The sequence below is a fragment of the Oryzias latipes genome, chromosome 3 (assembly GCF_002234675.1).
Source record: "Oryzias latipes chromosome 3, ASM223467v1".
NCBI classification, from domain to species: domain Eukaryota; kingdom Metazoa; phylum Chordata; class Actinopteri; order Beloniformes; family Adrianichthyidae; genus Oryzias; species Oryzias latipes.
The window spans coordinates 29,998,446-30,023,526 of record NC_019861.2 but is presented as its reverse complement, the minus strand read 5'-3'; the positions used below and the strand labels follow the sequence as shown (position 1 = coordinate 30,023,526).

The window sequence follows — 25,081 nt, the reverse complement described above, 5'->3', positions numbered from 1 at the left end:
ATTTTCTACCCAGAGCTACTGGTGCATCCTATCAATTTTTCCATTACCTCACATGCAGTAATCTAGAAAACAGTACTTTCACAGACTTCTTAACTGCTGTCTGTCTGGCACTAACATAAAAAGGAGGAGGAAAAATATATATCTTAGTTAGATAAGAACACTTCAAAGTGGACTCAGTAAATGCCGGTCATGTTGGTTTGCTGAATGTATTTGTTAAAAGCCATTTAGAGCTCATTATGAGTGGATCTGAAGACAAGTTGTGTTTTGTTTATTTATTTTCAGCATCAACCAAAATAACTTTACCTGGTTATAAAGCCTCCTTTATTTAACAGTTTAGTAGTACGTAAAAGTAGCCATTCATATTATGGAGACCATTGAATGTCACTTCTGTCCCAACTGGCTCATCTGTGTCACACTATGGTGCCCTCCATAGAAAGAGGTGAGAGGCCTGTTAAAAGACCTCTGGGAACAGGAGGGAAAGTGGAGGGACTGCCTCTCTGTCTCTGGGATCGTATTTCTGAGGGTTATCAAGCGGCTCATTTAAATGAGGGCTGGTCGCAGCAGGAACCAGCTGAACAAAGTTACTATTACCAGCGCCTCTCCTGCACTGCTCTCACTCTCTCCTAATTGGGTTTGACTGCATTTGTTTAAATCCACAGTGGAAGACAGAGAAAGGAGGGTGGAGGGGTTGCGCTAAAAATGAAGTGTGTCAGTTTGTCCAGACATGGTGGCACTTTAGGAAAAAAAAGCGTTGCGCTTATTAAAGAAAAGTTGGAATGGGGAGGGGAGCGAGGAGGGCTGGGTCACAGAGCAGGCCCAGCCAGCCAGTGACTGGAACAAGCCAATCCTGGTCCCTGCTTGCACATGCTCAATCACCTTTGGTGGTCCCAGCTCATTTCCTCAGTCAGCAGGAGCACTGACACAGTGCAAACGGTGGTGCATGGACACCCACATAGGCATGTAACACATGAACATGTACACAAACACCTCCAATCCATGAACCACTCCTACTGTTGCCAAGCTACTAAGTTGTTCAGCGCTGAGTACTTATGTTTGACCTACAGCTGTAGGGGAGGAACATTTTTTAACAGCGTAAAGTTAGAACACTAAACGCTCAACATGTTTGATTCAGCACTTTCTTTTTTAACCCCTTGGACAACACTACTCATTAAAACTATACCCCTACTTTTTTAAAGTAAGGTTCCATATCTGTTACATGGCAAAGTCAGATGTGACTGACCATCACCTGGCAGCATTCAGAGCTAACTAAGAACTGAGCCGATCAAACGCTGTATAAATGTCAGCCATCCGTAGTGCCTGGTTCACATAAACAAAGACAAATGATAACTTTAATGGCTTGCTACTTTTTCGAGCATGTTTCTCTGCCTCCTGACCACGCTTTGCCTTGCATCACGCTAAAGGGAATCCTTGTAAATTTTATTACAGCAGTGTCAAAAAGACTCCCATCGAAGAGGCAGTAAATATTCTAACAATGTCTAGATGCAAGGCCATTCCTGCTGGCTCCAGGCACTGAATTAGGCCAGCCTGTTTCTAGTTAGACAGTCATTAAAGAGATCTTACAGCCACAGCAAATGGTTTCCTGTCCTGAGTGCTTAACTCCTGTAGTAGGAAATGTCCTAGGCCATAAAGGGTGAACCAAACTTCCTGAACATTTTTTAAAGTTACCACAGAGGGCATGTGGCATGTTCTGTCCATTCAATGTGGCCAATCCAACAGGACCCAGTTTGACCTGAACATAGCACTGACCATTTAAACAGGTGGTGTCCATTTATTGGTGCTTCATATGGGGATTACTGGCTTTTTCACAATCAATCCAGCTTGAAAAAACACAAAACTTGGGAAAAAAAGGGTAAAAGGGCCTTTTTGCGATAAAATATCTAATCTCAAAAACAATCATAGGAGATATTATAGAGATTTTCCATCAAATTTTGACCGTTGATGAATAATTATATCTAATGTATCTTAAAAATAAGACACTTTTTAATCCTTATACAGCAAAGGTGGTAAGCCTGGAGGCAGCAAACCTGCCAATTCTACTCAACAAGGGACTGTCTTTCTTAGAAAGAAAAAAAAAAACGCTCTCTTGTTCCTGTCATACGCAGTCTGGCGTCTAACTAGAATAAAAACCTGGGCTGGCAGACAGTACGCATCAGCTATTAGTCATGTGGAAACACATTCAGCTTAGCTGGACGTGTAATGCAACACAAAGGCTGGGTTTATGGCTCTTTACTCTGTGAGGCCACGCATGCCAAAGGCACTGAGATCAGACAACTAGCAAAAATATAATATTCCAACAACAGAGAATTGTTTGACTAAATCCTATGACTGCTTATATGACTGTGATGAATCAATGCGATCTAGAGTCGATAAAAGTACCATAAATGTCAAGTTAATAGCTGACTACTGGAGGCATGCAAGTTTTAAAAGAAAAATATGAATAATGGTACATTGTAAAACATGTAGGGTTATTGGCAGGTCAGTTTGTTCAAGTCCATTAACAATCTTTCATCCTTGTTAAGAGCGACAGATATGAATATATCAGTAATACAGCAAAGATTAGCAAACAGCAAGTTCCCACATTTTGCAGAGGCAAATTCAAACTAGAAGAAACAAAGAACAACAAAAAAAGTGCCGGTGTTGCTGTGATTGTGCCTACAGAAGCAAATATGTAACTCCAGAGCTGAGCGTCAGTAATGATGCTGTCCAGTCATTAATCACAGGCTCAAGAGAAAACAGAGAGTTCACTCATGGCAGAATCCGCCTGGCCCTGAGACGGAGATTAGAGGCCTAATGAAAGCAAAACAAAGCTGGACATGTGAAATTTATTGGCACATTTAGGAAAGCAGCCCCAGAAGGACACTGCCACCAATAATCATTTCAGAATCCCAGTCAAGTGCTGTTTCCTCGGCCAGACCCAATCTGGAGAGGGGATATTTGTGGAGTGGCTGAACAAACACAGATTTGCTGGTATCTCCATCTTTCCCAGCAGCTGGGAAGGCGGAGGGAAGGCAGGTCGCTGCCTTGCTTAGTGACGTCCCTCCTCTTTTCTGTTGACTTCTGGGAACAATACTCAGTCCTTCTAGCTCCTCCTATGACCCAGTATTCTGTCATGGGCATCAGTTAGCCATCTCTTACCTTTTTCTCTGGGCTTGAGCCCTGATCCCAGTGGCTGCCTACAGTTGGGGAGGGACTCTCCCCAATGGATGCTTTTAAAAGTGTTTTTGGTTATGTTTGCATTACTATTTATTTCCCCAGTAAACTGAAACAACTCAGCTTTCCATTTAAAAAAAAAGTATAAAGCAAGAAAGAAATGAAGATATTTGGTTTTATAGCAGTTTTTTAATGTGTACCACATGCTGGAGACTGGAAGGAAGAGGAAATGGTACTTTGGGATGTCCATTGTTTTAAATCAGAGCAAGTCTGCAGATAATGACAGCAACATCAATAACAGACAGTCAATTTGGGGATAGCATCTTTTTTTCTTTTCCTTGGACCCTTCTATTCCATCTAAATGCAGGGGTCATGCCCTTGCGGTTAATCCCAGTCAGTGAAAATGTACCTAAAAGATATTAAATAATGAATACGCAGATGAACTTGGGAAAATTTTGTTATTTCGTCAGACTGACATTGAGCGTAGCCTTATAATTTAAGTCATTATTTAAGCCTGAGTTTCTTTAAATCACTAAATTCTTGGACTTGTGTCCAGGTTTTCATTCTCTGTCTTCCACACGCTCAGCTCAGCTAATTACAGGTTACACTTTCTTCACATCACTTCATTAGTACCTTCTTGGTGCTTTAATACATGTGTTCTCTGTGTGCTGGTCTGTTCTTGATGGTCAGTTGCTATGCTTGTTTTTGTTTCACTTAGAGCTATGAGCTGTGCACCATGGTAACCACTAATTAGAGATGATTCCTACTTGTGCCCTTTGACCTTTGCAATTTGACTTTTTCTTGCTCCCTTTCCATGTGTTGTAATCTAACACCATCCCCCTGTGCACAATTTAAATTATTCACATCTCCAAAACTGCCCTCTGAGTGAAAGATGTCTCGCTGACCATTAACCTATAGTACATAACTGTAAAACCTATGGTTTGTAGATGTGATCTTTGATGCTCTGTACAGAAAGGACAACAACACGCACTTCAAGATATATCTTTTTTTGTGTTTAATGAATTATTAATTTTAGATTAGTGGTATTAGTGGTTGATTGTTGCTCCAAGTTATTTGCCCCTTTGCTCTTTTTGAATTAAATCAAAACACTTTCTGTAGTGTTTGGCTGTACGACTAAATCTATGAAGCTAATGTCAACGGATTCTCATAGATACTTAGGACAATTATTTGAACATAATCTTCTTTGTTATTTCGATAAACTCTAGCAAAACTGAACCGGGAACACAAGCTTAAGGGTAAAGTTATTTTTTCAGGTTGAGAGGACTTTATGTTAAAATAAAAGTGGAAACAATTCTAAAAGTTAAACAAAGTCAAAGGAGTCGAACAGGGTTGAAAATTGTTTTGCAATCTCTGTAAGTATATGCAAGCAAACAGTCTCTTTTACACGCTATTGGTTATTATTATTGCAAATGGTGTGGTGGGGAGGGAGGTTTTTGCCTCTTGTGGTAGTGTTAGTTGTTTACAACTGCATAAAAAGAAGCTGCAGTAGACAAATGTATTCTTTGAGGTGAAACTAAACCAGCCCTCTATGGTGAATGGTCCAAATTTCTTAGCATACGTGACTTTTAGGTGTTGATGTGGTCCCTTGACAACAACCAGAACAGTTCAATTGCCAGAGAAAGAAGAAAAAAGGCTACCCTTGAATGATTCACTAGAGTGGGGGTGGGGGTTTGACTGTAGGGTGTAACTGCTCGATCAATGTCTAACCTTCTATCCCTTAACTATCTATGTTTTAACACTTTCATGATATTACCCTACTGATGGGTTTATTAAACCTGCCAGGTTTAGACATTTTACACTCAACACCCGGGACATGGACAGGATTTTAGAGGGGCAGGGGCTCAAAGTCAGACAAGCACTGCAAAAACATGAATATATATTTTTTTGTCTTTTAAGGCCTGGAAATTAAGTAAAATTGTCAAATTGTTTAGGTGAAAGTGATAGTCATTGTATTTATTTAAACAAATTATTGTCAACATGAGTTTGTTCACTTTCTCATAGACTTGGAAGGCATCAAAGCAATAAAAACCTGCAGGCTATTTATACTTGCACAATGTGCTGCAGACATGATCCATATGAATCAATTTTGATACAGATATTAATGTTTTAAACACTTACATCCCACAACTTTTATTGCCAGAATGCTAAATTGATTAATAATATTTAATGCCATAATTATCATAGTGTTGCTGTGAGGATTCTGCAGTTTAGTTTGGTGTTTTTGGTCATATTCTGTTCTCTGTCAGTCACTCTAAGTTCATGTTAATCATCTACAACTATCTTCTTTTCTGATAATTGTCCGCAGTGAGTAAAAGTGTCTGGTTTTCAGTTCTACATTTTCAGGTCATCTGTTTTTTTGTTTCTCCACGGATTTTGTCCGGTTTAAGTTTTTTCATTAAATGTTTACGTTTCTGCCACCAAGCCCAGTTTCCTCCATTTTGGCTCCTACACCACCAGTTTCTGACAGCTGTATCCAATGTGACTCTTGCTGTATGTTGGGATTCACAGCTAAAGTTGTCTTTTGCATCTTATTCTCTAAACACAGGCTTTTGTTGTGATTGGAAAGACCAATACAAAAAGATGGTAAAACTAACTGAAAGAATTTAAAGAAGGCATTTCAAATCAGAAGATATTCTGTAAAACAGATGAATTTAGTGTCAGACCTGTAGGGAGGAAATTTTGAACTTGCCACAAATACTCTTCATTTATTTTAAAAATCCCCCTGTGTTTTATTTTGGACTAGTCCCCAACTTCCTGTGGCAGCTCAGAACCCCCGTGTTACAAGAACATGGGCTCAATAGAATACCGGGGGGTTTGTAGCCACATTTTCTTCTTGCATCTCTAACAGAAATGTATTAATGTTAATAAGAAAAGAAGGCATTAGGACACTTTTTATTATGAGGCAAAAAGGGCAGGTGCTCAAGCACCCCTAGGGCCCTATGAGTGCACGTTCCTGATCAACACCACGAAATACTGTTGCTTAAAGTCTCACTCCTATCATCTTTTGATCTATTGTCAAAGCAGTGGTCTTTCAATCATGATTATGGTGGCTTTAGGCAAAATAAAGGAACCTGTGCCGTTTTCTAGGACATTGTTTCTGCAGAGCGGCAGGGGTTCTTTAGAAATTCAACTTTGAGTTGTGGGCGGAACTGTTGGTGCAGAGTAAGTCTACCCTTATTTCCCATCATCCCTTTGCTTATATTCCTCCCTGATACCCTACACCTCAAACCCAAACATAACATTGCAGTGCAAAGACGGAATAAGCTATTTCAGAGATATCCAGCCGTACAGTTTTGGGCCAGATGATGGATAGAGAGATGGAGAGATAGATCTTTACTTGCCATTGTCACAAGTAAAATGAAATTAAAAGTGCTTCCTAGTCAGGAAGGGCAGGGGAACTATGGTGGAGGACTTCAGACAGACTGGGACTGTTGAGTGTGCCAGGGATTGGTTGAAGTTCTGGTCCGCACAATTCCTTAGCACTCGCCCTGGGACACCATCGGGTGCACCATAGCAGCCTTACTCGGATTGACTGCACGCAGGGTGCGTCTAACCTCATGCTCACCCAGGATGAGGACGGTGCTGCCGTGGGCTGTGTGGTGGAACTGGGGTGTTGTAGTGTTGTGACATCAAAGCAGGCAAAGAAAAAGTTTAAGTCCCTTCCCAGTGCAATGTCACCTACCGCAGCTCTGAGGTTAGTCCTGCACTGTAGTTGGTGAGGTGTTGGACTCCCTGCCACACCTGTCGGCTGTCATTGCTGTCAAGGTGGTTTTCAATCTTCCACCTGTCGTCTGCATTGGCTTTTCTGAAGGAATCATATGGCCATGTGCAAACAGTCTTAGTGATGGTGGGACCTTTATCTCCTGAGTGGGATGTCCAGGAATTAAAAGCACTGTCAGACTGGCCAAGGTAAAGTAGAGATCTGGCCCTGTAGCCCATTTTGATGTGGGAATAGACCTTGTCCAGGGTGTTATTTCCTCTTGTGGCATAATTGAGAAGAGGATAACAAAGACGTACAGTGATCTAGTCATCTGCAAGTGGATGCATCACAATGGAGCAGAGCAGAGAGCTTGTAGCCTGCCAAATGTAGAAGCTACATGATCTTCCGGCTTTTTCCAACTGCATTTTTATGTCTGCTCCCGATTCACCACATTTTAAATAGAGAGATACACGGAAATGCAATTTTACTCTTAATTTTCCTTTATGTATATGCCCTCCATGAGAAAAATGCTACAAGCATAATGTTAAAAACACAAAAAACCAAAATTGAGTGAGTCTTCAAAAACAACTATCTGAGCCAGGTCCAGTAGAGGTGTAAGCACTCTAGCCGTAATTTTTCTTGGTGCTACGTAAGAAGAGGCGCTTTTCGATTTGTTTTCTGCAAAACAAAAAAAATCAAAGGAAAAATATGCAGGAATCAGGTGGCCTGTAGTGCAAAATTGGCATTTAGTTTAGTGACAGCTTTTGGAAAGAAACTTTCTTGTTCTAGCCAGTACGGCTCTGTAGTCTCTGCCAGAGGACAGCAGATTGAAAAAGATTGTCCTTTAGAATGTTTCGGGCTCTGTTGAGGCAGCAAGAGGTGTATATGAAGGCTGTTGTATACAGTGGGCAGCCGATGTTTTTTTGTGCACTGTTGATCCCCTTCTGCAGTCTCTTCCTGTCAGCCTCCGTGCATCTAGAGTGCCAAACGGAGAGGGCCTAGGTCAGCATGCTCTCAGTGGTGGAACCATTGAAAGTAACCAGCAGGTTTGGGTGGAGTTGCTCGTTCCTGAGCCCCCTCAGGAAGTGTAGCCACTGGTGAGCCTTTTTAACCAGAGCACAGGTATTAGCTGCAGGAGAGATGTGGACTCTGAGGAATTTAATGGACTCCACTTGTTTCACCTGTTTGCTGTTTATGTGCAAAGGAGCGTGGGCGGCTCTGTTCCACCAGGAGTCCAGGATGAGTTCCTTAGTCTTGGAGAGGTTTAGTGCTGCTGGTTGTTAAGTGCACTAAACCTTCCAAGTTTCAGGACTTCATCCCTGTAGGCTGTCTCAATCCTCCTTGGTTATCAGCCTCGACCACTGAGAGTGGGGAGTCAGGGTTTCAAAAAGAGGTTAAATAAAATAAATTAAAATAAAAAGGGGCTCTTTTATTTGATGTGTTTTCAAAATGGTTGCAGTTGCATTTTTTTAATGACAAGGTTACTCAGATTATTCATTTTTATGTTCAGTCATAGTTTATCCAAAACTCTTCAGCTAATTAAAGTTTTTCTTTAAAGCATAAAATAATATTTGATTAGATTTTTCTTTGTTTGGTTTGAAGACATGATACATTTGACTTGAAATAAAACAAAGATTCATTTCAGAACATAAAAACAAATCAAGTTTGCATCAGATTTCACTAAGAAGGATCATTAGGTCAATTTTCATAGGAATCTCAAAAAAATAAATTCAACAACATTCAATAATTTAAATAATAAAAAAAAGTTCATTAGAAATAAAGATAAAGCAAGATATCCCTGCCTGTTCCCGTGTGGCGTTGGGGGAATTCCGGCTGCCGCTGCTGCTGCGGCGGGGGTCTGGGTGTGGGGGTGGCTGGGCGCTCCTCCTCCTTCTTTTCACATTCCACCATCCATTTTAGAAGAACATAAACACTCACCTGAGCACAGGTGTTAGCTCACCTTTGTACTTATAGTTTGCATGATTGAATGAATGAAAGATTTCACACTAGTTGGTTTAAAGGCATAGGTATGCGTTCGTGAACACTATCTGTTTTGTGTACATGTTGACATGTGAACATTTTTTGCAGCTAGCAGGTGTGTTGATAATATTTGAGTGTGTGTGAACAGGCCCCGCCCTTTTTGTACTACATTTGAACTGTACCGTAATGATAAACAACCAGTAAACCTGTCTGCTCCATGCTGCTTCATGGTCTTACCCCCCCCTCTCACTATCACCCCCCCCGACATCCCTCCCTCTTCTTCCCTTCTTTCCTTTTCCGTCCGGTCCAACACCAAAGATTTTCAATCATGGTTGAAATGAATAAAGTTTGGCCTCAATTACAAAAGGGGTTTGTTCAGTCACACCTTTGGTTTGTCTGAAGATTAATAACCCCTCTTGTTAAAGTAAAATATGTCCAACACAAGAGGCCCTCAGCTCTCATCTGCCTGCCTAGCTGTTGGACAGGACAAGTTAAAAAAAAAAAAAAAAAACTAAAAAAAAAAGAAATAAAGATAAAGCGTTTTCACACAAATGTCAGATTTTACAGCTAAACAAAAGCAAGTTGCATGTTATTTTCGGGCAAACACATTTGGCTAAATTTGACTAACAAGAGTGTTGGCTGGAAAGCTCAAGAAATGGGAGTAAGCAGCTTTGTCAGTTCAACCCAATAACATGAAAATAATTATGAGGACAAAACTCCTGGAGAGAAAAGTAGAAAAGAAAGGAAAAGAAAACAGCTTTCCTTGAGGGTCACTGTGTGCACATGTCAGTGAACAAGTTTAAATGCGAGTATCTGGTGCTTGGCTGAACAGAGGCTTGGAAATACAGCGGGGTGCCACCGCTGACACAGAGACACTTCGACCCGCAGGCTCTAATCCCTTTTGAACCCGCCAAAGCACTAACATGGGGCCATATGTTTGGGAGAGAACAAGAGCGCTCCTGTGCTATTTTAAGTTGCAGATAAAGACAAAAACATTTTTGCCAGGCTTTTCTTCCCCTTGCCATTGGATCAGTCATTGAGTTATCCTGTGAGGATAGATGAAAGATCTCAAAGGGAAGGAAAAAAAAATAACAACACACAACCTCTCATCTCACAATCTCTCCCTGAAGCAAAGCATGAAAGAAAATAACATAGAGCAGACATATGTCTTTCTGATTCCTCTGCTCTCTGCTTTGATTAAGCACATTTTAATCTGAATGCTGATTTTACATTCTTCCCCCATTGCTGAGAAATAAGCTTATTCCGCTTTAGCATGGAGCTGTGATTATTTCTTTCCTCTGTCATTCTTCACTGCCTGAGGATTGTGACTTAATTATCTTTGTGTCAGATGATTATCACCGGGTTTAATTTAAGCTTCATTACTCCCCTGTCATATTTCAATTAAACGGGCTCTCAAAGTATCAAAACACTTGCGCACTTAAATCTTTAATTTTGTCGGTTAATGTTGATCTGAGCGCTGAGGATTTGTGATGTCAAAATGAAGCACTTACTGAACATATTTCACACTTGTCTGTGTTGCCGGCACGTGAAGCGATATTAATCTTAGGGTAATATGCTGAAGATGTAATGGGTGACACTGCCACTCTCAGCTGGAGTTTCTGGCTCCTGGTGACACAAAACAAACACGTGTGAGCTAGAAAACGGCGGTTCCATCTTTGTTTGGTTACTCACTGCGTTCACTGTTCATCAACACTGCAATCTGAGCTGCTGGACAGTTAAAACTTTGAGTCTGCCAATCAAATAACAAAATAAATAAATATGTATTTATTTTTTAATATGTATAAACCATTGTCTTTTGACATATATGTATGTATGTGAAAATTAGAAAAAACAAAATGTCTTTGATTTTATATGAAAATTGTATGATTTTAGTCTGAATTTGCCTCTTAAATGGGTTTCGGCCTGTTTGCAAACATGAATAAATGAACAGAAATAAATAATGACATTTCCTTATGAGGTGCTGTTTTTGAAAAATTCTGTAATTACAGTTATTTAAAAAAAAATAATAACATCTATATATATTTATAACCATGGCCTGGCTAAAAGTACTCATCAGAACCTGAATGCGTTCAGTTTTATCAGTTTATGTGATAGTCATATGCACTGGCAGATTTTATGAAGCAATTCCTACATTCTGTCCCGAAAAACAAAACCGTTAAAAAGTACGGGCCACTGAGGTGAAGGTTGTAGCTGAATGTGCATGTTTCTCTAATGCTTTTCCATTCCGTTAAAAGTATTTTTAAAGATTACAGAAAGGACCAACTCATAAACATTTAAAATCTTTAAAAGTTACAGGAACTTAGAGGATTAAATGTTTCAGATTTTTTTACTTATGTCAGATTTTTTTATATTCCTGCTTCTTGAATTCTTCCCATATCTTGCTGGTTTGTCCTGTTTTTTATTTATTTATTTTTTATTTTTTTGTAAAGACATGGTTATCTTTGGTAAACAGCTATCATTTATGAAATTATTCATAGCAAACCCTGTTATCAGAGAGCTTTGATGTGCGCTGCATCTTATCCACAGAATTCTTGAAGGTTCCCACAATTACTAGGAAAAAAAGGAAACACTTACAGTTGCTACTCTTGACATTTAGACCCGTTATTTATATGATATTTATCTGATTGCTTTTTGTGTTCTTGAACTCACCACAGATTATGCATCAATAACATTGCAACAATCAAACACAGTAGTTCACAGCATTATAAAGTAGAAACACCACATGTCTTTCACCACAAACCTTACAGAAAAGTTGAGTTACTGAGTATTTAGTTGCAGTCAAGTAAAGCCAGCCAAGTATGTTTGCGCATCAAACCCAGCATGATAATGCAGCAACAACGCTGCCAGTTCAATGAATCCAGACACTGGCTGTCAGAGTTTCCTCCTGCTAAGAAGGGAGAATAGATTACCAATAGCTCAGGCAGGGAGGCAAACAAACATACAAATAAGCTACACTCATTCAGAGTAGGCCCCGCAATTAAAGCAAAACGCCTGCAATGCTCACAAGATAGAAAATGTGTGGGACATGAAGCAAATAGGCAAAGTAGACCTGCCAAACAGCCGCATCGAGCGGAGGAGCTCCAGGGCAGGCAGTCAGGCATGTAGGAAACAAAACTGTAATCTAAAAACAAAGCATGTTGTAAACAATGTAATGTTCTTTAATAAAATTACTATTAAGAAATGATTAATATCTGACAAATCTGAAGGTTCTGTCTATACTGAGCTTCAAACACTTAAAAACTATGCTTTTTACTGAGCCCCTTAAAGAGCCACTTCAAGGAAAATTGTGTTTTTTATGTGTTTTTCAAATGTTCATGTGGCATTTCTTTGATGATGGACATACTTTAAGAAAATTAGGCTCAAAATTGCATTTCTAGAGAGTTCTTTATTCAAATTGTTGAGAATCCGTAACAGACAAAAAAATTGCTGTTTGAAAAAGAGCTTATTTGTGACGTAGAACATACGCTGGGTGGGCTGCAGGCTCCCTGCTCCTCTCCAATTCAATACATCCACTTGTGGACGACTACATCCATGTACGCCTTCCTTTCCCTCATCTAAGCTGACATCAGACTCAAAACTGATTTGCCATCATTTTTGTTGCACCGGTAATGTTCGGCTGGAGGTATGAGGGGCTGCAAGCTAGTGGGAATGAGTGTAAACAAAGGGATGATGACAAATGGGGTTACCAGTTTACCAACAGTCCCGCCCACAACTCAGAGGTTAATTCTTGATGAACTCCTGGAGCTCTGCAGAAACAATGTCCCATGAAACAACACAGTTTTTTTTTTTGTTTTTATAATGGCTAAAAATGGCAAAGTTATAATTAAAATACCACTGGGATCGGTTTTATATTAGCTCAAAAGATGACCACTGCTGCATTGATGTATGGCATTCCACCCAAACACGGGAGACATTTGGAGTTTGGTTTCATAAAATCTGCTTGTGATCTTGCAGGAACATCCTGAAAACTATTTTTGTTAATATTGTGTAATGTGAATAACATGAGAGGCCAGTGGTCCTTGACTGTCATACTCTGAACAATGTGGAGCATGGCAGAGAGTGGAACACACTCGTAAAGATTCCTCACACACACACACTGCATTTGCACAAATACACACAGGTGTCTGTCAAGGAAAAGCAGGACCATTGGCTCATGCTGTTGACATGTACCAGAGAAAAGGAATAATGACTCACGAATTTTCTTTGAAAAAGAAAAAAACTGAAGTTAGCTTTTAAATGTGTATGCATGCTTTGATTTGAAAAAAGTTTTTGGAGTGGTCATGCTTTGTGTTTGTTGTTGTTGTGTGTAGTGTAGGGTTTGTTGTGTGGGGGTGGAGGTAAAGTGACCTGTGAGGAGAGGCAATCAGGGCTTATTGCCACTGACAGGACTGCACCTTGATGGGTTAGGTGCTGCATTGTTTGTCACCTAACCAGCCTCAATCAATCAATCATCTCCCCCAACCCAGATCACCAATTCATCAGCTCTGAGGGGCTGTCTCTGCTTTGCCGCCTGGCTTGGGTTACACCAGCCAATCAACTGTCACAGCACAGAGTAAGACCCAAATCACCACATTTAGAGCTAAACTCAATATTACGAGAGCTAGTGATGCATTTTCAAGCACTTGTGCAGAAAAGTGATTAAATGGAGCACTTTAAATTCATGTAATTATTTTTTTTTCTTTTTGTGCCAGATGAATTGTGCAGGGCCAGGTGGAGCCAGTTCAGGTAATTATCCCTGCTGATCTTCAGTGATGGTAACGGACAATGCAGGGAGAAAGAAAAAAGCAATGTTTTTGCGCTTGCAAGCTGTCTGCAGGCTTTCTTACATTACATAATGCATCTCACGTGTTTTCACTGCATATTTGTGAGTTGACTTCCAACATGTGGACAGTAGTTGACAAGATTATGACATTCTCAGGAGACACCCTTGATACAACTCTTGTGGTTACATCCAAGCACTTTCATGTCCTTTTTTAAACTCATATGAAGCAACACTATTTCGCTTTACAAAATTATGGCCTATTTACATCATATAACCAAAATTTAATGTAAATGCTGGTCATCAGAAATTAAAGAAAATATTGGCTCCATTTCTTTATACTAGATTCATTTCAAATTTGTTTCTGAATTTGGAACTAGAGTTTAAAGAGTCTTGACAAAAAATCATTAAAACTCAAACAAGACACAACCATTAACCAAATTGAGAAACAAAAAGCATGACAAAGCAGATGACCTGCCACCCCAGACAACCAAGTACACTGAGGAGGGTTGACTTAACTGAAGACAGCTGTGGATAATTCTCAAATGAAACCAGGTGAGACTGTGACTTGGGGAAAGCCCACAAATTGAAAACAAAGCCTAAACCGGGACAACAGAACTGAGATCAAACCAAACTAAAGAGTGCAATCCTTCCACATATTTGACCAAATGTGTTTAAAGTGTTTCATTGTTAGTTCAAACATTAAAAAAGTGCCAATAAATTTTAAACAATTGCCTGGATTTTGGATGAATGTTTGTCAATCAACCTTTAAAAGCTTTCAGATGGAAAAAATACAGTAAAAATAACTTTACATAAAAAATACAATTTCCTTTTTATCCTGCACAGAATACTTTGATTTTTTTAAATTAAAAATCTTCATATAGTATAAAGACTTTTTTTCCCTTTATCCTGTTTTTCCATAATGACTGCAAACGTGTTGGATGGCCACATCCACCAGTTCTCTTTATTGATCTGCTGCACACTGTGTATGAGGTGTGTTTCATCCGATGAGAATTGTCTCCCTCCCACAGCCCCAACTGAGGCTGATGTTTCTTTTTTCAGCACATTAGGTTGCAGCCTTCAGGGTGCTTTGACCACTGGATCAATGGCTCTCGCGCTCTTGTCACCATTCATTTGGAGTGAGCGAGTGCTGGCTCCAGTCCTTGTCTGCCGCTGGCCCTCCTTTCACCTGGCCTCCCCAATCCCCCCCCCTGAGCTCCCCTGACAGCTGGCTGCCATAGCCATCCGCAGACAAACGACAAGTCCTTGGGCTCCACATGCACGCGCTGCCTGTATGTGCATGTACAGAGTTGTGGCAAGGCACCACGATGCATCTGGATCCCTCTGTGCACTTTTTTCTTCTTACCCACATTTTAGCTTCTCAAGTGTTTCTCTTTCCCGTCTGGTTCCAACACTCTCACTGGCTGTCTGGGTTTTCCAGCCTCTTCCTCTGGTCTCTGGAGTCAGGAAGGAGCTGATCATCCACTTGGAGGGGAACCAGCTGTGGGCCAGAGTGGCTCTGACGTCAGCATGCTCCCCTCATCCAACATGTAACCACTTTCTCTGCAGCTACTACACCACTTGGAACCCACTCCAGACCTCATGTTTTTTGTTTCTTTGTCCGGTTTGTCCCTGGACCAAATAAGAAGCAAAAACAAATGAGTGCAGTACGAATCCAAAATTAAGTTTTCAACTTCTGGTACGTGAAAGCAAAACACATCAAATTGCCTTTACTGCAACATTAAAACCTGTTTACTATTCAGGAACAACAAGCGCCCCTAAATATCCCCACTAGTTATTGTGCCCTTGTGCTACAGAACATATTGCAGTGTATGTAAAAATTAACAAACATCGGCTGGGCGTCAGCCATCGACGAGGAGGCTTGTTTTATCGCCTGTACTTTATTACAGTTTGCCATCTGCACAGAGGTATGTTAATAGCTAGCTGTGACTATTTACACATATGAAAAAGTTCATCCATCTGCCATGTTTTGCCAATCTTGCATGAATCAGTCCCGCCTTCCCTTGACGAACAACTGCTGTTTACTCACAAGGTGACAAGCAGCGCCAAAGCCTGGCAACACCTGCACCTTACATCCTGCCGTCTGACATATGTGAACCCCGAACGAAAGCATAAACTCACACAGAAACATCTCACTTTGCCGTTTCACCCCCCCCCCCCTACAGGCAAGCATCTCCATCAACACATTTTTCAAGTTTGCAATACAAAACATGCTCCCCACCCTTGACATTTGTGTTTGTCACTTTGTTTTGGGAGAACTCATGATGGCATTTCGGAATGAACTCATCAATCCTAATTAGTCAAAAAGGGATTATGAGATCAATTTGTAAGTAGTCATTTAGCTTAAACCCTAAGCAAGAACCTTACCGTCTAAAGGGGACAAAGAGTGGCTGAATGCACCAGCACTTTTGAAAAAAACTAGCAGTAGCATGGAAATCAGTCGCACAGACATACTGTATCCTTACTCTTGCAAAGTGACAGGAAAATAGAGTTTAACGAGGAACTAAGATGCTTTTAACTGCAGCAATAATCAAATAATATATGGTTATGCAATACATGCCCCACTTTACATCAAATTATAGCTTTTGTTTTGGTGTTCTTATGAGCATATTTTATTGGACAATTGTAACAATCCATACAAGCTGAATATCAGCGCGCAAACTGAAAAACAAATCTTGTTTAAGCACGAGGAAACATCTCTGCCTGCAGTGAGCTAAGTGTGGGGTAAATTACACTCGGGGAAAATGTATGACTCTGTGTCAGACAAACAGCAGCAATAATCTGACTAATCAGTAGCTTCTGCAGTAACAGCCACACAAGCAAGCCAACATTTTCCAAGCAGATCCTAAAACAGGCAAAAGAGAGGCATTTGTTTTTTTCCCGAAAGGTGCATCCACAATTATAAAAATCAACATCTAAATTGCAATTGCTGTAATCTTCTTTGACTAATATTCTTTTAACCATGAAAAAGACTCATCTAAGATCATGACAGTGCAGTGACAGTAGTCAGAAAACCGTTTACAGTGTCAGAGGTGAGGGAAACTTTAAGCATTAATCCTCACCTGACACTAATACTTGATGTATGATTGACCCTGAAGCAGGACATTGCACATTACAATCTAGGCCATATGGCAAGACGTTAGCCTTTCAACCCTCCAGCAGGATAATCTCTTCACTCTGGCAACGCTTTTTTCTTCACAGATTTCTTTGCTCAATAATTGCATGACAGCATCTACGTACTGGGACAGATTTAGAATGACCTGCGTCACTGGAAAGAGGAGGGGCTTTTGTCAGAGGAAGTCCAGAAACATAATCTGAGATCAAGGAAGCCAGTCTCACATCTTTAAAAGGGCTCTTTTTTCCCTTCGAGTGTTTTTATTTTTAAATTATGATAACACTGATATGGAAAGTTGACATCAGTATATTTGTCCCAATGGATCCGTTCCTTTTCTTTTTTTTATATATTTGTGAGACCATAGCTCTATTTTCAAAAGATCACATTTGAAATTGAGACTAAAATCTCTGTCCCACCGCCTCCACAAAATCCCACACACACACACACGTCCTACATTACATCCACCATTCAAACAACACAAGCACACACACTTTGCCAGAATCAAGGCCCTGCTCCAACCCTGAAGCCCGTCTCCAACAGAGCGAAGGAAAACCTCGGCCCACTCCTCTCCAACCTCAGATAGTAATGAACAAATTCACTGCGGATTACTCTGGACTTGATCTCTGGCAAAATAGTGCTGGAACAAACAATTTGGTTTGTCAACACCTTTCTCTGCACTCCTCCATCAATGTCAGAGGTCCAAATTTAAACAGCAAAGTGCATTTGACTGCAGGACCCTGAGCTGATTAGACTTCCCAGCTCAGCGAATTGCTCCAGACAGGACGGCAGGTCTGATTGCTAACCCAGCTTGAAAATAGTCTCCACTGCCTGGGATTAGCATGAATATTTTGATATAGATCGATAAGCAATCTCCACTCCATAAGAAATGCCAGCAGCCTTCATTTGGCTGATCAAAGACACATCAGCCAACTGGCGACAGCTAGCTATTGTTTTCCAGTCCAGGTAGTGTTGAGGGAGCATATCCATGGGAGGATCCACAAACACAGCCTCACTACTCTATCCCCATAATTGTGGAAACAATCACTGCATCACAGGATCCCATCTCCTAGGGATGGACCACTCAAATGAGGGAGACAGAGGGCCTGACCGCAGGGGGACAGACTTCATTACTGCTTCGCTCTCAGATTGCTTGCCTGCTGCTGACCCGGAAGTAAAAGCAGGGTCAGCGGCCTATCTGCTTACTTCTCAGCAACTAAACAACCTGCATAGCATTTGATTAGACAGTAGAATGTCCAGGGGATGGAGACTGATTACTGCTCCTGGGGCCCCAAAGACTCAAGGAAAAATTCTTGTAATATTTCGAAAATTGATAACATATAAAATGAAATATTTGGCGGAAAATAAAGCTTACTTCACATAACAAAAGTCCTGCAAGTTCTTTTTAAAACAGAGGTAGGCTGGACTGATCATGCCACATAAACCCTATGGTGGTTTGCCAGACCCCATAAAGGGGCGCAGGTGTGACCCAAGCACTAAGCAGTTAACTAGCGTGGAGAAAGACCACACGCCACTGACAGACTGGGAGCTCCTGCACGGGACCCACATGGAAAGCTAAAAATATCTCAGGAAAGGAACAGTGTGCCAATTGCTAACTGCAGGTTTAATTTATTAGGAAGTGTCACTTTATTCCAGAGTGGCCTGAGCAGGCCGATTAAAAACTGGTAATCAGGATTAATTAGTAGAATATATACGTGAGGATTAGCAGCCCCGGAAAGCCAGAAGCTCTTTCTCTTAACATGCATCTCTGTCTGTGCTCTTTATGCTTCTGTCACACTGGTGAGAACTCAGCGCTGCTGCCCTCTTTCTAGCTTTCCTCTGAAACCCACTCTTGGACTCATCAGTGCTTCTCTCCCTCACAGCACTTGTGGCTTCCGTGAAATCACAAACTAGTTTTCTGAAATCTTCCCTGAGACTGCAAACTCAAAAAAATAGACAATGACTGAGGTAGAAGTTTAAATCCCAAAGATTATTTTTTGTTTATTCCAAGTCATATTTCCTACATGTTGGTTTTAGATGTAAAAAATGTTATTTCAAAATAAAATGTCTTATTTTCAGAATAATGTACAAGTCCTACATTTAATAAAAATCCTCGAAGGTTGCAGCCTTAATGACACTTTTCTTTTTTTTAATCAGCAAACTGAAACACCATCATCTTCTGTAAGATCCATATTGGGAGACTTTACTCAAACAAGCACTTGATGTCATCACACATTTTCATTTAGACCCCACTGGCCAGATTAATTACTGAAAACTTCCAAACTGCTAGTTTATCACAGTGTTTATATTATTGCTTCGACATGTTTCAGTTAACATAACCTTGAATGACTGCAGTTCAAGTGCAAGGATGGGCTGTTTTGCTTGCCGTGCAGCCTCATCATTGATGTTAGCAGATGACACATGCCCGGTTCCTTGGCACGGCCTTGGACCAAATCTTTTATCTGGCTCGTTTCTCAAGTGCAGTCACTGTGGAGCATTTAAGTATGATTGTAGCTTTGACAGCTCGCTTTCATTTTTTGCTTTGATTAAATAAAAATTTTACCATGGACAAAAGGTTTCATTTTTATTTAGAGACATGAACAGTTTGACAGAATGGCGCAACACAAGGTTAAATTACATCAAACACTTTTGTTCACAGAGTGGTTCACACTCAAATGAATGGATTAGAGCTAAATTAAGAGGACCACACAAAATGACCAAAGTGTAAGTAAAAGAAGTAAGTAAAAAGACACTAAAGTGCATTTAAAACAAAAACTGTCTGGGTCCATTTATAACTTTTCTTAACACAATCGAACTTGTGTATCTTTCATTACAGAGATGTCAATGTCACCTGAACCAAACTGAGTTAAAAAAAAAAAAACACACACACACTAAACAAGTCAGGAAGTGCATATTGGATGCAATCAACAGGGATACATTATAAGCAGTTTGGATATTTCCTGCACATCCAATACTTACAAACACAGTTTACTTCAGTGTGCAACTTAATGATTTCTGTGGATCTGAAAACAGGTTGGGGTGAAGCTGAGGGCTTAAATACTAGCGGGAGAGGTATTGAACCTCCTCGAAGAAGATCAAATGCAGCTTTCATTAGTTTAGTACAGCGCTAGGGCTCATTGATGACTTGTCAGACAGTCTTCCCTTCAATACGCAGCGAGAGGCTCTAAAAATCATCCTTTTACTGAGCCCTCTCAGCTGTAAATTCAGTCCCGCTCAATACTTTTCTCTCCCCCCCTTACTAATTATTTCTTACCAAGGATTAACCCTGTGCTGCTGATCAAAAGCGAGCTTCTCCAAGTATCTGCTCAGACCCAGACCTGTCCGTCCGTTAGCCACTCATCATGAAATCTTCAACTTATTATTATGGAAAAATCTATTGTTTGTCCACAGGTACCATATTTAGTGGGAGAGCATGATCTTCCGGAGGATTAGGGAAATGCTTCAGGGGCTGCGCTGCTCTTCAGAGGGACGGAGGAGGAGGAGGGTAAATGTGGTGGGGATGGGAATGGGGAAGGAAAAGATTGCCTCAGAAAATCAGGGGACTTATGCACCTTTTGTAGGGTGAGACTGTTTCCAATTATGACAGCATGAACCACACAATATCACATTGTCACGCAGTAAACAGAGCTCCCACAGAAACAGGTTTGCCTTTGGGATCTATTGAATTTGTCACTGTCCTGTTTTTCTGCACCGTTTGAACAACGTAGTGTGAACAAGCACCAAAGCCCAGGCATTTTTGATGCAATGTTTAAAAACGAACCTAAGCGTGACCATAACCCCTACTTCCCATTGATTAATGGGTAGTAGGGGTGTATGGGTGTAGTTGAAGTGTACTTACAGTAAATATGACACATACACCAGGGCTTAAAGCTTTGGATAAAACTGTTTTCAAAGAGCATATTAAGCCGTCTTTGTTTACAAGAGGAGTGAGAGGAAGAAAAAAAAAGACACTGGCACAATGGCCGTAAAATGCAGTGCTCCTCACCTCTTTGGGGTGCACACACACCAGGGCACAAAGAAAACTAAATCTCTCGGGATGGGACCATTTAAGAGGAAGTGTCAGATTTTTAAGTAGTAAATAGCAAAGATTGATTTGACCTCCCAGCCAGGTCCCCCAGTTTGCTTTTATACAAGTTAAGAAAAATGGAAGCACTCATTCTCTAGGGATCCCTTAGAAGGAAATCAGATAGTCTGTTGTGGGTTTAAGGCTACACAGATTCACCTCTGTCAATATGGTCCTGCTATCAGGCGGCACAACCACTCCCACAGCAAGATTTGAAGCTCTGAGGGAAGATATTTTCATCTTTCCTCCCAACACCTTATCGATGACAGACAAACTCCACGTATGCAACATATTGCTACTAATATGACTTAATATTTTGAAAAAATGTATTTTTTCTACCAGCTGTCGTCAAGTATAGCCCCAATTGTCTTTCGTGTTTAAATTGATATCATCAGAAATGTTCCAAGAAATTTGTGAAATAAAAAAAAAATGTGTTTGTGATGACAGACCCTGATTAAAACACAGAAGTTGTGAGCTAGACTGGCATCTTTCTGTTCTACAGCACATTTCTGCAACTTAAACGAGGGTGGTGGCGCTTTAGGCATCGACAGTGATATAAAGAGGGGAAATTGCTTGAGACACAAGGCAAAGATCAACATGTGGCTGGCATCCAGCCGGAGCGGCACCTTCTGAAACTACATAGTTTACCAGGCTGTATATGAAATACATGTATACATGCACATCTGACTTCTCCGAAAATTACTTTTTGTCAAACAAACTTGTTTCTAAACTCTGAACTTGACTGAATAAACTGATATGTAAAGAGAACAGAACAGAAAATGATTAAGCTCCACATAAAACACATGAGGAGTGACCACACAGCAAGACGTGGCACCTATGAACCCCATATCCTTGTTGGAGTGAAAATATTCCAACACGTACTGATGCAACATCTGCAAAATATGTGAGCAGCTTTTAACCAGAGTTATCAGTTTAATAGTATCTTGTACGGGAGGCACAGTTGTTTCAGTTGTTTATATTTAGAATTTCAGTTGTGGTCCCACTTTGATCACAAAAGTGGTAATAGCACACATATGAACATCCTCATGGCTAAAATTGAAATTTAATTTTATAAAACATTGTAATATAAATGCTTAAAAAGCAAGTTCTTCCCTGCCTTCTGAGTTTCAACATTTTACCAAAACCTCAACATTTAGTTTAATTTTGAGGGCATTCTAAATGTTAAAAAATATTCAAATATAGCAGAGTAAAACAAATTTTCAAGCAATTATTGGTTGCTTGATAATGTGATCTATCAAGTCAGAATGCTAGATAGACCTTTGATTCTTTTCAGGTTAAATTTAGCCAGCACTGCACAGACACAGAAACCTTACTTTCCCTTCAGTCAGTAAAATTACTGTCAATATTTGTTCACCTTTCATATTTTATGACGGGGCTTTTAGAGCTAAGCTAACATTTGAACTAGCATTTTTTTTTCCCCATCACTATAAAGTGACACTTTGACTAAGAAGACTGGTCAGCGGGGATTCAAAAGCATCTCAGAACCAGGGGCGGAGCTATGGGGGACCAAAGGAGGGCAGCTGCCCACCTCAAAAAGCTTTGCTGCCCCAGTTTTTGAGTCTATTTTTGTATCATTATTGACAAAGATTCAGAAACTATGAAGAAAAGCTTCTTTCAACGATAACAAATCCAAAATTTATAATCGCACCCCAGCTAAAACAACTACTGTTTTAATATTAATAATAACAATGATAAAACAGTTCGAAATATGTATTTTTGATCCTTCATTTGGCCTTCTACAGTGCTGTTCTTATTTGCTACCCTTCCAAAGCCCCTCCAAAAAAAAAAAAAAGTTTCAGCTCCCCCACTGGTGAAAACACAAAGTTATGTAAAGAAAACAGAGGTTTGGTTTTCAGAAAAGCCACCGTTCAATTTAGAGTAGGTTTTTTGAATCTATGATGTATCGTCAGTGTCAAAATATAAAACATATTTTTTTTCTTTTACAATTTTATTCGCATTTTATAGGATATTCTCTTACCACCTCACAAAATAATTTACGTTTTTTTTTGTTTTGTTTTTTATTAGAAAGCACTACATTTCCTAATATTTTCTATCAGTAACACTTTGATCGTAATCAAATAACAGTCATCACCAAAGAAATAAATGTGTTTCCTCTTTTGCACACCACCGGCTGCACAAAAAAGGTTATATTGTTGTGAACTTGTCGGCTGCAATCTACTACGTCCAACTCGCCTTCTTCTCAACTCTGCTGGACACAGGGAGACCAGCTCGTGATGAACGATGTCAGCACAGTCAATGAAAAAAAATCAACCAGCAAGCACAGAGCTCCTAATGCTCAGCCATATCGGTTGCTGACGGGAGCAAATCCCATCAGCGTAGCACTAACAGAGACCAATCATACATTTCCAGCAGCGACGACACAAGTTCTGGGCTGCAATAAATTCTTTCCCCTGATTAAACAGTAAATTCTGCATGCCTATCAGGGTCCCATTAAGTGAGGGGGGCTGCTTTCAAAAACATCATTAATCAAGCGAGAGATATGGTGCAAAATATCAGTCATCGATGTTAACTGCTTATGACAGTTTACACAGCTTTATATCAGCTGGGAGTGCTCGCTGATATACAATTACCAGCAGTCCTTACTGCATGCTAATTGTGCATTTTCCCCTCTAATGCATTTGAACTGTTATCTCATAGGCTAATGAAACCAAACAAATCAATAAATATAAATTATACATGCAAAGATGTACTACTGTGAACATAAACCCACTAATTAATTGCAGTTGATTAATTTATATACTTTAATTATCTACCCTTGCTGCAGATGGCATAAATATCTAGACAATCAGCTTATTGCTATGTCAGTCATAAAATGGCAGACGTAGTGCAACTATTAGGAGAGGCTGGCTTTGTCACAGGAAAATGCACAGTTTCAAGCATTAAAAAAAACCTTGCCTCTGAATAATTTAAAGTGAGCAAATTGCACAGGCAGGATTTGAGACCGATAAATATTATGTTGCTTCTTTTTAGTTGTTAACAGTATTAGCCTTTCAAGAAAAAGAAAAAAAAACGAGAGAAAAAAAACAAAAACCATAACGCTTATGTTTATTATTGCTAATGGTTTACAAGTCGTTTGGTTTAATATTTTATCTTTATTTGTAAAAAAATATGTTTTTTTAATAAAAGTTTTAAATGAAATAACTTTGCATTTTTGATGGTGGCTGAGAATTTTCTAAACTTCTAAATATTTTTCTTTTAACTCGATGGCAATTGTGTGGTATTTAGGTTAATTTAGATCTCGAAAAATAATTCCTTCAAAGTTTTTCAGTATTTGTTTCCTTGTTTACATCTTTCACTTTGGGCAGATGCTCTGCCGCCTCATCGTTTAGCTTTAAAAAGGCTTAAGGGACAACTCCACTACTGGTGGGCTACAAAAGTACAATTAAGAAGAGGAACCTTTATTTTGCCTATGTAATGTACAGCACCAATATGATACTGTAATGAACAAAACAAAAACAAAAAAAAAGTAGCAAAAAGTTACAACAACAGACCTGACCCTCCAAATGTGCACGAGGGAAATTGGTGAGACTTTAGGGGGGTTTTCATCTTGATGCTGCTAATGAGCGTGTTTTTAGTCTAATTACCCCAACAGGGTGCACGGCAGTATAATTACCAGAAAGACATCACAGAGAAGCATTAGTGTGTCCAGGTACAGTTAATATGTTGAGATGCAAACAGACGAGCTCTGCTATTTTTATGAGCCCGTCTCTTTCACGCAAAGATACAGACAGGAAATGTTTTTGTTTCAAGATGAAATGCTGAGCAGGTAGGCTAGAGCTGGACTCTAAAAATTAAAACCTAAAAATGTGAGAAAAATTGAACTTTTCAAAGTAGATTGTTTGAAATGAGTTTTTAAAAAGTCCTTACTTTTTTATATGAAGTCACAAAAACTGACAGAGATGGTTAATCCTTTTTTATTCATCTAAAAAGTTTGCTTGCATCCCATTTAACGGCCTGATGTCATTAAATACACTTAAAATCTGGTCCCAACTTCAAATTCTGTCTTTGCCCAACAGTTTTTTATGTTGTGTTAGTGGAAATACATTTGCGCCAAAACAACAGCAGCATTCTTAAATCCGCTGTGTTGTGACTTAACTAAAAACAAAAAACAAAAATGGAAAATTGCACATTTGTAAATATAGTTCACCTCTTTCTTTTTTCTAATTTTGG

General features: G+C 39.8%; 1 long non-coding RNA gene across 2 annotated transcripts in view; it reads left to right on the top strand.

Annotated features, from left to right (window-relative positions):
* The window catches only part of LOC105358073, a 56,477-nt gene that overhangs the window by 4,746 nt on the left and 26,650 nt on the right, over positions 1-25,081 (top strand). The window lies entirely within an intron of this gene.